This window comes from Pleurodeles waltl, chromosome 9 (assembly GCF_031143425.1).
Source record: "Pleurodeles waltl isolate 20211129_DDA chromosome 9, aPleWal1.hap1.20221129, whole genome shotgun sequence".
Lineage (NCBI taxonomy): Eukaryota > Metazoa > Chordata > Amphibia > Caudata > Salamandridae > Pleurodeles > Pleurodeles waltl.
Genome location: NC_090448.1, coordinates 345,095,342 through 345,110,552, shown reverse-complemented (window position 1 = coordinate 345,110,552; position 15,211 = coordinate 345,095,342).

The window sequence follows — 15,211 nt, the reverse complement described above, 5'->3', positions numbered from 1 at the left end:
TACACCTACACTAGTAAGCAATATTTCTTACCACTGTCACAACCATACCAAACATGCCTACGCTACCCCTCATAAATCAGACACTACCCCTTACACCTAAGGCAGGGCATTTCCAATACAGTCCTATGAGAGGGCAGCACTCACAGCAGTGAGACACCAAGTTAGGCTGTTTGTCACTACCAGGACAGGCCACGCAACATGGCACATGTCCTGCCTTCTACAAACATGGCACCTTGCCCAAAGGGCTAGCTGGGGCGTACCTTAGGGGTGACTTACATGTAGTAAAAGGGAAGTTCTGGGCCTGGCAAGTAAATTAGATGCCAGGTCCCTGTGGCAGGAAACTGCGCACACAGGCTCTGCGCTAGCAGGCCTTAGATAGGTTTGACAGGCTACTTCAGTAGGTGGCGCAAGCAGCGCTGCAGGCCCACTAGTAGCATTTAATTTACAGGCCCTGGGTATAGGGATACCACTTTACAAGGGACTTATAGGTAAATTAAATATGCCAATCAGGTGTAATCCAATCATACCAAATTTTTAAGAGAGAGCACATGCACTTTAGCACTGGTTAGCAGTGAAAAAGTGCTCAGAGTCAAAACGTCAGCCAACAAAGTTCAGAAAAATAATGAGGCAAAAGCAAAAAGTCTGGGGAATTACCCTGTAAAAGGGCCAGGTCCAACATGACCCCCTACCAGCCGAAAGCCAGGGGAGAACAATCAATACCTTGATGGACTTTCCTGATTAGGGCGATAGAACCAGGACCCTGGCCGGCAGCTGCAGGGACATGATCCAGTTCTACGCCAATCTGAACCCCGTTGAATTCCTCTGTCTATGCTCCCAAGACAATCTAAGCTAACCCATGGAGGCGTCCTAGTTGTCTGTGGCCAGAGCCAGGTCCCAGGCAAGCCCGGGGCCACTGGCCTCTGAAACCTCTCAGAGTGGGGGGCGGGAGCCCCAGGTGCATAGCATCCTGTTTCCACTCTCCTTCCCACCAGTTCAGGAGTTACCCCCTGCCACTGGTCTTCTAGCCTAGGGACTGTTCCCATAGCCTGAATAGGGCCCAGGGGAGAATTTCTCCTCCTGCCCCTCCTTCTGGGGTTCCGCCTCCTCCGAGAAGGAGTTGTACCTCCAGAATCCAGAACTGCCAGGGCGCTTGTTTCAGTCGTCCTGGTCAGCTCACCCACCAGTTCAGAGGATCCCCACTGTAACTGGTCTCCCAACCCAGGGCCCTTCCCCTCTGGCTGAGCTGGGGTCAGGAAAGAGCCTTTCCTCCTCCTGCCCCTCCTTCTAGAGTTCCGCACCCTCCCATCAGGCGTGATACCCCCAGAAGTAATGGTAGAGAGACTGGGGACAGCCTTCTCCACCTCCAGGTCAAGGGAGCTACCCTGGACCTGGTTTTCCAACCTAGGGACGGTACCCTTGGGCTGGTTCTCCAACCTAGGGACGGTACCCTTTTGCTGGACATGAGTTAGGGGAGTGTCCTCCCTCAAACTCTCCCTTACAGGAACTGAATCCCTAGGGCATGCATCTTCCAACCTAGGGACGTTACCCTTTTGCTGGACAGGAGTCAGGGAAGTGTTTTCCCGTGAATCCCCTCTTGAAGGAACTGAATCCCTAGAGAATGCATCAGTAGAGATGCTGGTTACAGCAGTCTCTATTTTCAGATCTAGGAGGTTGCCCATGATCTGGTCTTCCAACCTAGGGACGATACCCTTTTGCTGGACAGGAGTCAGGGGAGTGTCCTCCCTCAAACCCTCAAAAGGAAGCACCGGCGCCCCCCTCTGCGGGGTGGTGCTGCTGATCTCCAGAGTTGGAGCAACCCTGTTCCCAGGTGTCCCCCCTTCTCCTTCAGACTTTAGGACATCCTTTTTACAGGATTGGTCTTTGGTAACGACTACCCTCCCGCCTTGGGGTCCCTCTCGGGTACCTTCCAAGACCTGCAGAGGAGGACAGGCCCCTGTGGATCCTGCACCCTCCCCGCTCAGAACGTTGTCGGGGTTTATTAAATTGTCGCCTCGGTGTATCAATAAGGAGCCCTCTAAGGCATACGTAAGAGGATAGGTCCTTAGCAATCCTACTTCCTCCCCGCTGAAAACTTTACCTGGAACAGTTACATTCCAGCCTTGGGGCCCCTTCTGGGTGCCTTGCAAGACATGCGTAAGAAGAAAGGTCCCTCTGGATCCTGCACCTTCCCCGCTCAGAATTTGGCCTGAATTACCCAGAACCTCCCCCACCCCTTACAGGGGTGAACCTAAGACAGCCCTTGGTGTCTGACAAGTTCCCCTGGCACTAAGCCAGAGGTCAGCCTCCTTTGCAAGCTCCCTGGGGTCAGAGAACTTAAAGTAAGACAAGTGTTGGCGTAGCTCTGAAAAACAGCAACGGAACATGTGTTCTCTTAGAATGAGACTAAACAGCCCTTCATAAGTGGTTGCTCTGCTACCCTCCACCCATCCTGTTAGTGCTTTGCTACAAGTCCCCATAAAATCCTCCCAAGACTGGTGAGACCACTTCCTGCTGCCTCTGACCCTCAACCTGTAGTCTTCAGGGGTGAGACCATACTCTTCTATCAGGGCCTTTCTGATGTGGGGATACCCCTGCCTGTCACTCCCTTCTGGGGCCAGTAGGACATCCCTTTCCACCTCAGGAATATAGCTCTCTAGGACAGTTACCCAATCTGTCTCAGGAATCCTGCGTGCAACTAGAGCTTCTTCATACCCCTTAAGCCACTGACGTATGTCATCTCCCTCCTTGAACCCAGGTACCAAATCTGTGGGAAGGTAAGGATTGTGCCTAACACTAAAAATGCTGCCACCACTGGACTCCACCTGCATTACTGGTGAGTCCAGATTTGTAAGACTGCTCTCTAGAGCGAGCCTTTCTCTGGTAAAGGCCCTTTCAGCCTCTGCCATTCTCTCCTGGGCTAAGGTTTTTTCAACCTCAGCCTGTCTCTCTTCTACAGCCAGCCTAGCTAGCTGCAGCTTCAGGTCCCTCTAATCCCGCCTATCTCTGAGCTCCTCAGGTGACAGGAAATGGGAGGTGGCGCTGCTGCTACGCAAGGACCCAGTATGGGACTCCCTATCTATGGGGTCCTCTCTCTCTACTGGCGGCCCTGGCCAGTCATTTTCTTCCTCAGAACCCTCCCTCTCTTGGGCCTCTTTTTGTGCTATGAAGTCTGCCTCCTCAAAATTAAAAAGGTCTCTCCTAAGAGTCCCTTCAGGGACCTCTATAAAAGGTATACCTCTCTCCCTGCAGAATCCCCTTAACTCTTCTAGAGTGTAATACAACATATCATCCATGTCAAAGGCGGACTCCATTTTGTTAAGAGCACAACACTAGCGTAAACACAAGAGTCAAAAGTGTGAGTATACAACACAGGAGTAAAAATAAAATGACTAGTTTGAGAGAACAGGAGAATAATTTAAGAAAAGAGAATTAAAACATGTAATGGTCTAAGTGCAATTTGCGGTGCAAAAAGAAGCCACAAGGTACTGTGCAAGCGCAAGTCCTATCCCACTGCTGCCACCAATGTTAGAAATGGGGTTTCTGGTTGGCTAGGGTATGCACCTCAGCCAGGCAGAACCTACCCACTCTAGTCAGGGCTTCGGAGTTACACGTCCAAGATAACCCCTGCTCACCCCCTTGGTAGCTTGGCACGAGCAGTCAGGCTTAACCTGGAGGCAATGTGTAAAGCGTTTGCACAACACACAACACACGTGACGCAAAATATACACCACAAAGTAAACACAACACTGAGCTATGTAAAAATAATCTGTATTGCACAAAACATAATTAGACCAACATTGCACGTAAGTAATACTTTGCTACCTTAGCAGTTGTCAGAAGGTTACACAAGTTACTAATACTCTGCAAGAATTTGCAGTTGTCACATTAGAACACGTAAGTACTCAGGATTCTGCAACATAAGCAGTAGTCAGGAATTATAGTAAGAGGTATATGCACTTGTCATGAACAATTCCTAAATACCCATAAAAGGAACATTAGAGAATATACCACAAGTCATGTAAATACATATCAGCCAGACATGCCTAGAAAAGGAAAATTAGCACATATATGTATCACCAGTAAAACAGGCAGGAAATAGCAAACCTCTACAAGTCTGTGTTAGGCTCCTAGAGCCTAAATTTCCTAAAGAGTACCTGATTTATGGTGGAAGAGGCACTTCCCGTGCCTAACGACGGGCCCGGGGGCCCCCGGCGCTCCTGTGCGCAACATGGGGGCTATGCGGTGTCTGTGGGGGAGAGGGGCAATCAGCACCCTCTCTCTTGCATTTAGGACAGGCCCCTCTGGGGACCCGTGATCTTTGGGGGCCCCCTGGGCCTCTAATGGCCCTCTCCGAGGGGAGGGGGGGCCCAAAATCCAAAGTTTTAGTGTAGTCAGGACAATCGCGCCCCTAGCGCAGTGACCGGGGGAAAAGGAACTCCCTTTCTCCCCCGCGTCCTGCTGGTTAGAGAGGCAGCCGCCCTTGTCCACGGTGCAGCTGCCTTAAGAAGTAACCGGGGAAGCAGGGGCCTCCGATGAGGCTCTGCACCTGCTTTCCCCATGCGACCGCACCCGATCCGGTGCGCGAGCCGTGCATCTGCTTTCCCTCTCCGGAGGGAATCAGCTTTCCAAAAGGGGAGCCGAGGTGTGCCCCGGGGGCGCTCTGAAAAGGGCGCGTCACCCGGGGACACAGTAGGAGCGGCTCGCTCCTGTCAGTGAGTTTGTAGTTGCCCTGGGGGCACGGAGGAGAGCGCGATCCCCGCGCTCCAAGTTAGTTGGAGGACCCGGCTGCGGCGGTGATCCGGGCTCCTGTATAAAGCGCTTTACACAGCGCGGAGGCCAACTCTGCAGCCTGGGCTGCGGCGGTGAGCTGGGCTAAAAATAAAGCATTTTTCTACAGCGCTCCGGTCAATTCTGCAGCCTGGGCTGCGGCGGTGATTTTCCCTCAGCCACAACAAGCACGCTCTTGGGAAGGTGCTGTGGGCAAAAAGGTTGTAGAAGGGTCTGCAGGGGTGAGGGGCCACAGCACCCTGCCCCTGGGAGCAACCAGAACAAGAAGGAGCACAGGGCTGGTGGGCCCAGCTACAGGCCAGCACAAGGGGTGCAGATGGTGACAGTTCCTCCTAGTGACCAGGCAGGTCACAGGTCAGCACAACAGCAGCAGTCCAAAGTGGTTTCCTGGTGAGTCCATTCATCAGCGTTCTGTGTCCAGTTTCCAGTTCCAAGAATGTTCAACTTGTGGGGGAAATTCCCCTGTACTTATAGTCAGTTCTTACAGTGTTTTTCAATGGTACGGAGAGGAGGTTCCAGCCAGTTACAACTGGGAGTGTCCTTTCAGCACAGGCTCCAAACATCAGTGGGGGGTTAACAACCCTATTGTGTGAGGCCAGGGCACAGTCTTTATAAATGCAGGTGTGCCCCGCCTCTCCCTTCTCTCAGCCCAGGAAGGCTTTACAATATGTAGATGCACCTCTGTGTCACCTCCACCCTCCCTGTGTTCAGGCTGTCTGAGAAGTATGCACAAAGCCCCAACTGTCAGTCTGCCCAGATGTTGATTGGAGACAAGCTGAAAAACACCAAAGTCATAAGCACAGATAAATGCGCACTTTCTAGAAGTGGCATTTCTGTGATAGTAATAAAAAATACACCTACACTAGTAAGCAGCATTTCTCACCACTGTCACAACCATACCAAACATGCCTACGCTACCCCTCATAAATCAGACACTACCCCTTACACCTAAGGCAGGGCATTTCCAATGCAGTCCTATGAGAGGGCAGCACTCACAGCAGTGAGACACCAAGTTAGGCTGTTTGTCACTACCAGGAGAGGCCACGCAACATGGCACATGTCCTGCCTTCTACATACATGGCATCCTGCCCAAAGGGCTAGCTAGGGCGTACCTTAGGAGTGACTTACATGTAGTAAAAGGGGAGTTCTGAGCCTGGCAAGTAAATTTAGATGCCAGGTCCCTGTGGCAGGAAACTGCGCACACAGGCTCTGCGCTAGCAGGCCTTAGATAGGTTTGACAGGCTATTTCAGTGGGTGGCGCAAGCAGCGCTGCAGGCCCATTAGTAGCATTTAATTTACAGGCCCTGGGTATAGAGATACCACTTTACAAGGGACTTATAGGTAAATTAAATATGCCAATCAGGTGTAATCCAATCATAACAAATTTGTAAGAGAGAACACATGCACTTTAGCACTGGTTAGCAGTGAAAAAGTGCTCAGAGTCAAAACTTCAGCCAACAAAGGTAAAAAAAAATGAGGCAAAAGCAAAAATCTGGGGAATGACCCTGTAAAAGGGCCAGGTCCAACACTCTCTTATTGAAAAAATGCTGCTGAAGATTGAGAATTCCTATATTGAAATTACAGGCTAAAAAATACGTCTTTTTCTGTCAGTAAATGAGTCATTTTATGACAACTCGCACGAGTGTTCAGTTCTTCTTACTGAATTATAGTCTTGAAGTCTCCAAATGCTGTAACATATATATATATATGTATATATATATATATGTGTGTGTGTGTGTATATATATATATATGTATGTGTATATATGTGTGTGTGTGTATATATATATATGTATATATATATATATATATATATATATATATATATATATATATATACATATATATGTAATTACTTAAAGTAGAAGAGTCACCTTATCTTTATTTCAGCACCAGGGCCATAAAAGTACAACACAGTACAAATATGATTATAAATACAACATATAGCAGACACATATATATACAACAAGAAAAATATTTTAAAATGATTTCGATGAAAGCATTCCCTATGTAAACAACCTACAATTGTATAACAAACTGTGCATACAAGGACAAGGTCTCATCAATAATGATTAAAAAAAACATCTAAGAAGCCACATGCCTTCAAGAAACTTTGCAACAGAAATTACTAGAACCTGGTGGGTATCTGACCTAAGAATACGAAGAGTGACAGCATGACTTCGAACACCTAGTAATCGACAGGCAGGAGCAAGCCAATTCCTGTGAGGTGCTGCGTAGACAGGGCGTAGCATGCTGGACAGGTCGCTACTCCCCCTGTCGACTAATTGCAAGTAAATTATCTCAACGGTAGAGACCCCACCTGAAACTGAAAATAAAGCTTCCTGTCCTTGAGGGCCAAAATCACGTCCTAGAATGCCTCATATCTACACACATCTTTAACGGCAGAAAAATCATGCAACAGCTTAGAGCAAGTCGCAATACACATCTCATTAGAGTCTGCCACCCTTCAATATTGCTTCTTTAAGTCGCTCTTCAAAGGAAATGAGGCAACATCTGGGCAGTCCCAGAGCTTGCGCAAGCCTAGGAGGTATAACAAATATTTGAAATTTCTAAGCCATGGGACACAAGAAAAAGGATCGGCTTTCAAGACTACTTGAAGGGCTGCGATATAGGAGGAAAGCTCCATGGTGGTCCAGATCTGCCTCCAATATAAAAGAGGATGCAAATGAGCTTTAGGCCCTATCCCCTTGATAACCAAATCCTTAAAAAGAGGAAACAACAGAGTATTCTGAGGGAGGGAAAGAGGCTTCCTCACAAAGGTGTTTTTGATAGAGGATAGTTCTTGGACATTGGAATAGCCCCATAACGCTGCACCATAATGGGCAGAACTCATGGTCTTAGTCTCCTAAACCTGAAGTGCCAAGCGAATAGGTTTAGTATAGAAACAACAAATTCCTTGATCAGGGCACCAGTAATCTGCTTTTGTTTCAATGCCACCTTTGCAATGTGTGGATTCTAAGACATGTTCTCCGAAATCATTAGACCAAGGTAGCTGAAGGATTTCACTGACTCAAGTGAAATACCTCCAAGTGTGATGTTCCCTTTAAATGATCTTTGAGGATTATACAACATCAATTTCATTTTAGAGGTGTTTCTCTCCTATCCTTGAGAAGAACAGAACTCCTCAAAATGCATTAGAAGTTTCCGCAAACCACTCGGGGTCTTGGAGATCAAGAGAGTGTCATCCACCAATAGCAGAACCGGAACTTTAGCAGCCCCTAGAAATGGCGCATCTGTCTCCAACTGTGCTAGAAAAGGAGCAATATCATTGATTTAGAATGGGAATAACATAGGAGCAAGGACACATCCTCGTCGTACTCCCCTTAGCATTGGAATTTTATCAGTTAACTTACCTTGGTCACCCCACCCTATGTGTGCATAGTTACCCTCATAAAGACATACAAGTAGTGAAAGAATATGGGGAGGAATTGCCATGTCAGGGAGAACCTTCCACAACTTTGCACAGGGTACTACATCAAATGCTGATTTTAAGTCTACACAATCAACGTAAAGATTCCCTTTATCAATTAAAACCATTTTCCAATGTAAAAGCAGAAACTTAAAAACGTGGTCTATTGTTGAGATTTTCCTACGAAAACCCGCCTGTAATAGGCTGAGTATGTCAAAATCAGACATCCAATTCTGAATTTTCCCTAGCAAGCAATGACAAAAAACTTTTTGTAAACAGTCCAACAGACTGATAGGTCTATAATTACAGCACAAAGACCTATCACCCTTTTTATGGCTAGGTACAACAACAGCACCTCTCTATGAATCCAGAATTTGGAGCCCACTGCCACTATTGCGTTTGATATAATAAGAATGTATCTAGACCAAGCCTACATATCAGTCAAGAACAAATCAGCTGGAACATAATCAGGACCAGGCACCCTACCGCGCTTGATCATGCTAAGTGAATATGTAACATCAGAGAAAGTAAATAACTGGGTATTCGCAGAACTAGACAGTTGGCCAAGATCAACAGAAGGAGTCCAAGAAGGCTCTTGTGCCACACTGGAGTGGTCAGCAGCATACAATTGACTAAAATAATCCACCCAATCGGCTGCACTAATATTTGTTGTGACATTCAATACACCCTTGTCGGGACCACGTGCAACTAAGGACCAAAACTTTAAGCAGTCCATTTCAAGTGATGTGTCTTTTGCCGCTACCCACCACCATTTGTCCTGTTCACGTTTGGCTTTACAAATGGCAGCCTTGTAAGACTTCCTAGTTGTACAAATGGAAGCAATATCCTTAGATTTAATAGCTTTGGCCAGTAGACTATTTAGTACCAGGCATTCCTTATGGAACCAGGGATGTTTCCTTTTGGGTCTGCCACTGCCTTTTTTGCTATCTACCAAGAAATAAGATGCAAAACTCTCAAAACAAGAGATATGAGATGTAAACAGTTGGGCATTGTTAGTTATGGAACCGTCCTCTGAAAGCACTAGCATTGACCTCAGAGCCTCATTCACAGCATCTAAAATGTCTGGCTGTGGTGCCACGTGATGCCATTTTAAGTGACGTTTGTCATTAGACATGCTAATGTCCATTTACAATGTGCTGAGAGTAGAGGACAGACGTGATTGATTCCAAGGGACAAGCATTAGAACAAAAAGCGGGTTGTGATCGCTCTCAGTCCTCTTGATGACCATCATATCAATTACGAGAGACCACAATCTTAAATTAACCAGGCAGTAGTCAATTCTCCTTGTATGATTGACCCTGTACGTATGACAACCCTTTACATCTGATCTAGTCCTGCCATTGAGGGCCCTAAGCCCAAACTCAATAGACATCGCTTTTACATGTACAGCTGCCTGCGACCACCTCTTGACGGGGGGCTATCTAAAGAGGGAATAGACCACGCCAGATCCTCCTCATAAGTGATGTTCAGATCGTCTTGATCAAAAGGCTCCAACGTAACATTGAAATCACCCGACACAATGAACATAAAATGCTGAGGACATTGCCTAAGGAACGATTCCAGAATGAGGAGAGTAGAGGAGTTCAAATTCCCCCTTGTCCCTCTTGCATAAACATTGATAATGATCACTCCTGAGTTTTGCCCAAATTGCAACTGGATACCCAGTATGTCAATAGTTAACTGATGAATGCGGCTATTTAATGTAGTTCTAACCCAAATGATTAGGCCGCCGGAAGGTCTGCCCCTCTTACTAGGGAATGCTAGAGTATGAAAATTCAAATAGCCAGACCTAAAGAGCGGATCCAAAGCCCATGTTTCCTGGAAAAGACAGATGTCATAGACCTCAATAAATTGGGTGCAGGCAGGTAGAGAGATCTTAGACCTCAAATCTGCCACATTCCAAGAGACAAGACACACCCCAACATTTTAAGATGCTACTGTCAAGATAGATGGAATAGCAGTATGGTTAACTGACACATTCTGAGTTACCTGACAAAAGGATCCGGCAGAGCCAATTGAGTCAGAGGGGTCAGAGATAGTGGTAGATAGGACATTAATGCCAGCAGGACTGGTTGAATCATGCAGGACAGGAACATATGTAGATGAAGGACACAAGCTGGAAGCTAACTGAGAATTTGAGTGATGAGTACAAGAAGGTGTGTGTGCATCTCGACCCACTGGAGCCAGAGGAAAGTTTGTGGATGACATCAGCAAAGGGGCAGAGTGAACTAGGGAAAGATCAGGTAATGCTTTAAGTCAATCATTCTCATTTAAACCCATGGACTACTCCCTGCATGAGAAGCAGGGCAAGGTTTATGATGAGAGGAAAGCCGAGGATTTTTAAATTGGATACTAGAATGCCTCGGAGCACATGTTGTTGCATCCAAGGCCACCAGGTTATCTACCCTACTCTTATCCCTAAGTGTCAATTCGATCATGTCATAATGTGTGTTGTGATTGGTCCTCCTAACTGCCCCAACTATATCATCATGAATTACAACCTCTCACATGACGTATCCAATGAATCGCCTTATTTTTAACAGATTCTCCGCCCTCCGTGGATGCCGTGGGACATAACTTAGGAACATTAACCATTAAGACAGTGTTGGTGGAGTTGAACCCGCCTGCCAGTAGATCTAAAGCACCATTGACTAGATGCCTAGAGGATTGACAATAATCAGATGTACCAGAACCCCTCATCGATTCCTTAGCAGCACGAGAACTACTACAATTAAGACCCTGACAGAAGTTCCCCGAACTGCAATCACTGGCTATTGGCCAATACCGGCAACAGGATTAATAGAGCAACAGGTGGAGATAAGAGACTTATTACAAATTGACATGGGCAAGCTGGACAGCATAGCAGAAGAGCCAGAAGACCATAAACATGAGTGCTGTCCATAATGGTCTTCCGCTCAGTAGGTGTTACCTGCTTGACTATAGAAATTAGGGTGGTTACCATGGATTTAAGCTCAGCCACCTCAGTTTTTAAATTTTGTTTGTGAGAGATGTATTGTGCCTCAACCACATTAGAAACAACATTAGTATCGCCAGCCTCAGCCATTGGGGGCTCCATGGCAGGATCATCACATGAGTCAAGAGTGACACTTAAAGGGCTAAAGTGATATTTGCAAGGCAAGACATCACTACCAATCTGCTGCAGCACGTCAACATGAAGCGATGCAGCACAAATGGCAACATGGCCCACCCCCCGCTCCCCATCAGGTACCAAACCGTGCAGCTCCCGCTTTTTGAACATATTAGGAATTTTCCTACAATTCACCACAAAATTTGTAGGAGAACGCACACTGTGTGCACGCAAGGGAGCGTTATCTGGGGGAGATGACAATATTTCCTCACATTCAACCAAAAGGTTATCAATCCTTTCCAACACGCAATTGTCCCCAGCAGTCTCCAAATCTTTACAAGTTTTCTTTTTTTGCTAAGCCGGCCCCACCCTCTTCCTTCTTTCTTTTACCCATGGGCTATATCAGGTGTAATAACCCTAATCAGTGTCTCATCACCCACTAAAATATAGCGGCCACCAACAGTGCATGTAAAAACCTCTTGCTGGAAATGTTAGCGGGATAGCCCAGCCTCCTCCTGGCTCTGATGAGTGTGGATGGGCCTGCCCTTGGCCCGGGCTTTGCCTGGGGGCAGCCCACGCGCGTCCCGTGCTCTGGGGATGTTAGTGGTGCTTTATAGCGCTCGTTGGCACTCCAGGTGCCTGCAGCTGAGTGCTGTGATGCCCAATCCTGGGGCCACGGGGCTGGCCGGTAGTTGTGGTCCTGTGATTGGGCGTCCTGCGCTGTGGGAATTGTCAGTGGCGCTTTATAGCGCTCGTCGACACTCCAAGTGCCTGCAGCTGAGTGCTGTGAGGCCGCCTCCAGGGGCCAAGGGGCAGGCTGGGAGTTGTGGTCTTGTGATCGGGCGTCCTGCGCTGCGGGAATGTCTATGGCGCTTTATACCGCTCATCGACACTCCAAGTGCCTGCAGCTGAGTGCTGTGAGGCCGCCTCCAGGGGCCAAGGGGCAGGCTGGGAGTTGTGGTCCTGTGATCGGGTGTCCCCACTCAGATTTGAATCCCTCCTCCCTGGCTTGATGAACCCTGATCAGGTTGGCTTTATCTGCAGCACTCATGATGCTATTTAGATGGGTGGTCAGAGCAGGACAGGCCTCTGTGCTCCTGATGTCAGATTCCAAGTCTGCTGGACTCCATCCACTTCCGCTGTCTTACATCGAAGCTTGGAAAGTATCAGTTTTCAACTAGAGGTCCGGTACACCACGGAACAAACTTCAATGCATGAACCAGTAGAACAGTCAATATTGTTCCTTATTACTCACAACAGAATTTACACAAATGCCTTGAAGGTTCTTGTGAGCTATTTGTTCTGACTGGAAAATATCTCCTGACATTGAAGCAATTGAGGAGAATTGTATTACAGGGAATTATAACGAGATGCAGCTCTCAGGAGCGGTTCATAGGTGGGGCGGCGCATGGGGGGGGAATAATTTTGCAAAAAAGAACACTTACCTGCATCGTCGCGGCCCCCACCACCGCACCACTCCTGTGCTGCAGGCACAGGCTCCCAGCCTGCCTTGCGGCTAACGCTGATGCTGTTCAGAGCAGCCTTAGCATTGGCTCGGAGCGCCCAGCCAGGGCAGACTGGGAGTCTGTGCCGAACAGGCACTCATATGAAGTATGACCCCCCCCCCAGGGACATTCTAGGCAGATTGTTAAGCACTCTAAACTCCATGCAGGTGGTTAAGCCAACTACAACCTGCACCTAAGACTCTGGCTGTTAAGGACTGCTTTAAATCACAGTTTAGTCGCTATTTTCCTCAGGATGAAATGGAGATGAGTAATGGAGTTGGACCCCTAACGAAGCCATGGTGTCCTTGAATGCCCTTGAGGCAAAAAAAGGGCCCTAGTCCGAGTGGAAAGCCTCCACTGCATATGTACTGATAAAGACTCGCAAGTCTTTAATAACAGTCCGAGCGTCAGCCAAGCATTGTGGCCTCACACATAGAAATCTGGAGCAAGACTCAACAGCGACTAAAATTTATTTGTATGCACTGTCCGGTGTTAGGGGACCACAATGGTCCAAGTACACACATTGCAATGGTTTGTTGGAAATTAAGAGGGGTGTCTGTGGTGGGCGTTTAGCAGTGGAAACCTTAATTTGTTGGCAGATGTCACAACAAAGGACATACTGCTTGGCCTGTTTGTATAGACCTAGTCACCAATAATGTGCTTGCAATAATAATATTGTAGCTGCCACACCAGCATGGGCAGATGCTAACCCCGCATGTGCTGCTTTAATCAACTCTGATCTTATATCTTTGCTGGGAATTACTCTAACCCCCACGCCTGGTATTTTTACTTCAGCGTCTAGACAACCTCCCATTCGGTAGGAATATTTAGTAGGAAAGGCTTTTGGATAAGGTGTGCCTTCAGCCGTAGCTTTCACGGCAGCCCATATGTCATATCTTCTCCTCCAGCAGCCACATCGCCTTCACTCACACCACCGAACTCCGCTGGACTGACCACCACTGTGTGCACTTCTCCTTCCTGAAGCCCACCACCCACCACCAACAACATCCTTTCCCCTACCGCAAGTGGAAGAAGATCTCCAAGGAACAACTGATCTCTAACATCGCACAAGCTCCCCCTCCCAGTACCAACGACCCCAACGCCGCCGCCCTCAACCTCACACGATGGCTAGAAGCATGCGCTGACTCCCTCGCCCCACTCAAAAAAACCAACAACATCCACACCAACAAGACAGCCCGCTGGTTCACAGCAGAACTTCAGTCTTCCAAACGAGAATGCTGGAAAATTGAGAAAGCCTGGTGCCAAGAACCTTCAGTAAGCAACTTCTCCGCCCTCAAATCAGCCATGCGCAAACATCACCAGCTCAACCGGACCACCAAACAATCCTTCTACAAAGAACGCATAGGTGACAATGCACACAACAGCAATTAACTTTTTGCCATCATTAAAGAACTCACCAAACCCAAATCCTGCGCCATCGACCCTTCACACTCCCAAGACCTTTGCAACTCCCTCTCCAACTACTTCCACCGCAAAATCACAGACATACATGAAAGCTTCATTTCGTCGTCACCCACCATCACCATCACCGACACAGCCAACACCACAGCACCCTGCCACACCAATGTACTGAATACCTGGAACCCCACCAACGATGAAGAAACCGGCAAAACCATGAGCTCCATCCACTCAGGCTTCTGAACAGACCCTTGCCCCCACCACATCTTCAACAAGGCTTGCCAAATCATTGTTCCCCAGCTCCGGGCCGTCATCAACAGCTCCTTCGAGACCACAACCTTCCCAGATATTTGGAAACACGCCAAAGTCAACGCTCTACTCCAAAAACCCAAAGCAGCCCCTGAAGACCTCACAAACTACCGACCTATCTCTCTACTCCCCTTCCCTGTGAAGGTCATAGAGAAGATAGTAAACAAACAACTGTCTTGCTTCCTGGAGGACAACAACATATTCGACGTATCCCAGTCTGGATTTCGCAAAAACCACAGCACCGAGACCGCCCTCATCGCCTGCACAAATTACATCAGGACCAGATTGGTCAAGGGTGAAACCGTCGCCCTCATCCTCCTAGACCTCTCTGCAGCATTCAACACCATATGCCACCAAACCCATCGCACACGCCTCTTCGACGCCGGAATTCGCCACAAAGCCCTGGAGTGGCTCACCTCCTTCCTCTCCGAAAGAACCCAAAGAGTTCGCCTCCCTCCTTTCCGGTCTACAGCCACCAAGACCATCTGTGGGGTCTCCCAAGAATCCTCCCTCAGCCCCACCCTTTTCAATATCTACATGGCTTCGCTCGCCAGCATCGTCCGCCCCCACAGCCTCAACATCATTTCATACGCTGACGACACCCAGCTCATCATCTCCCTCACAAGGAACCCATCTACCGCCAAGAATAACC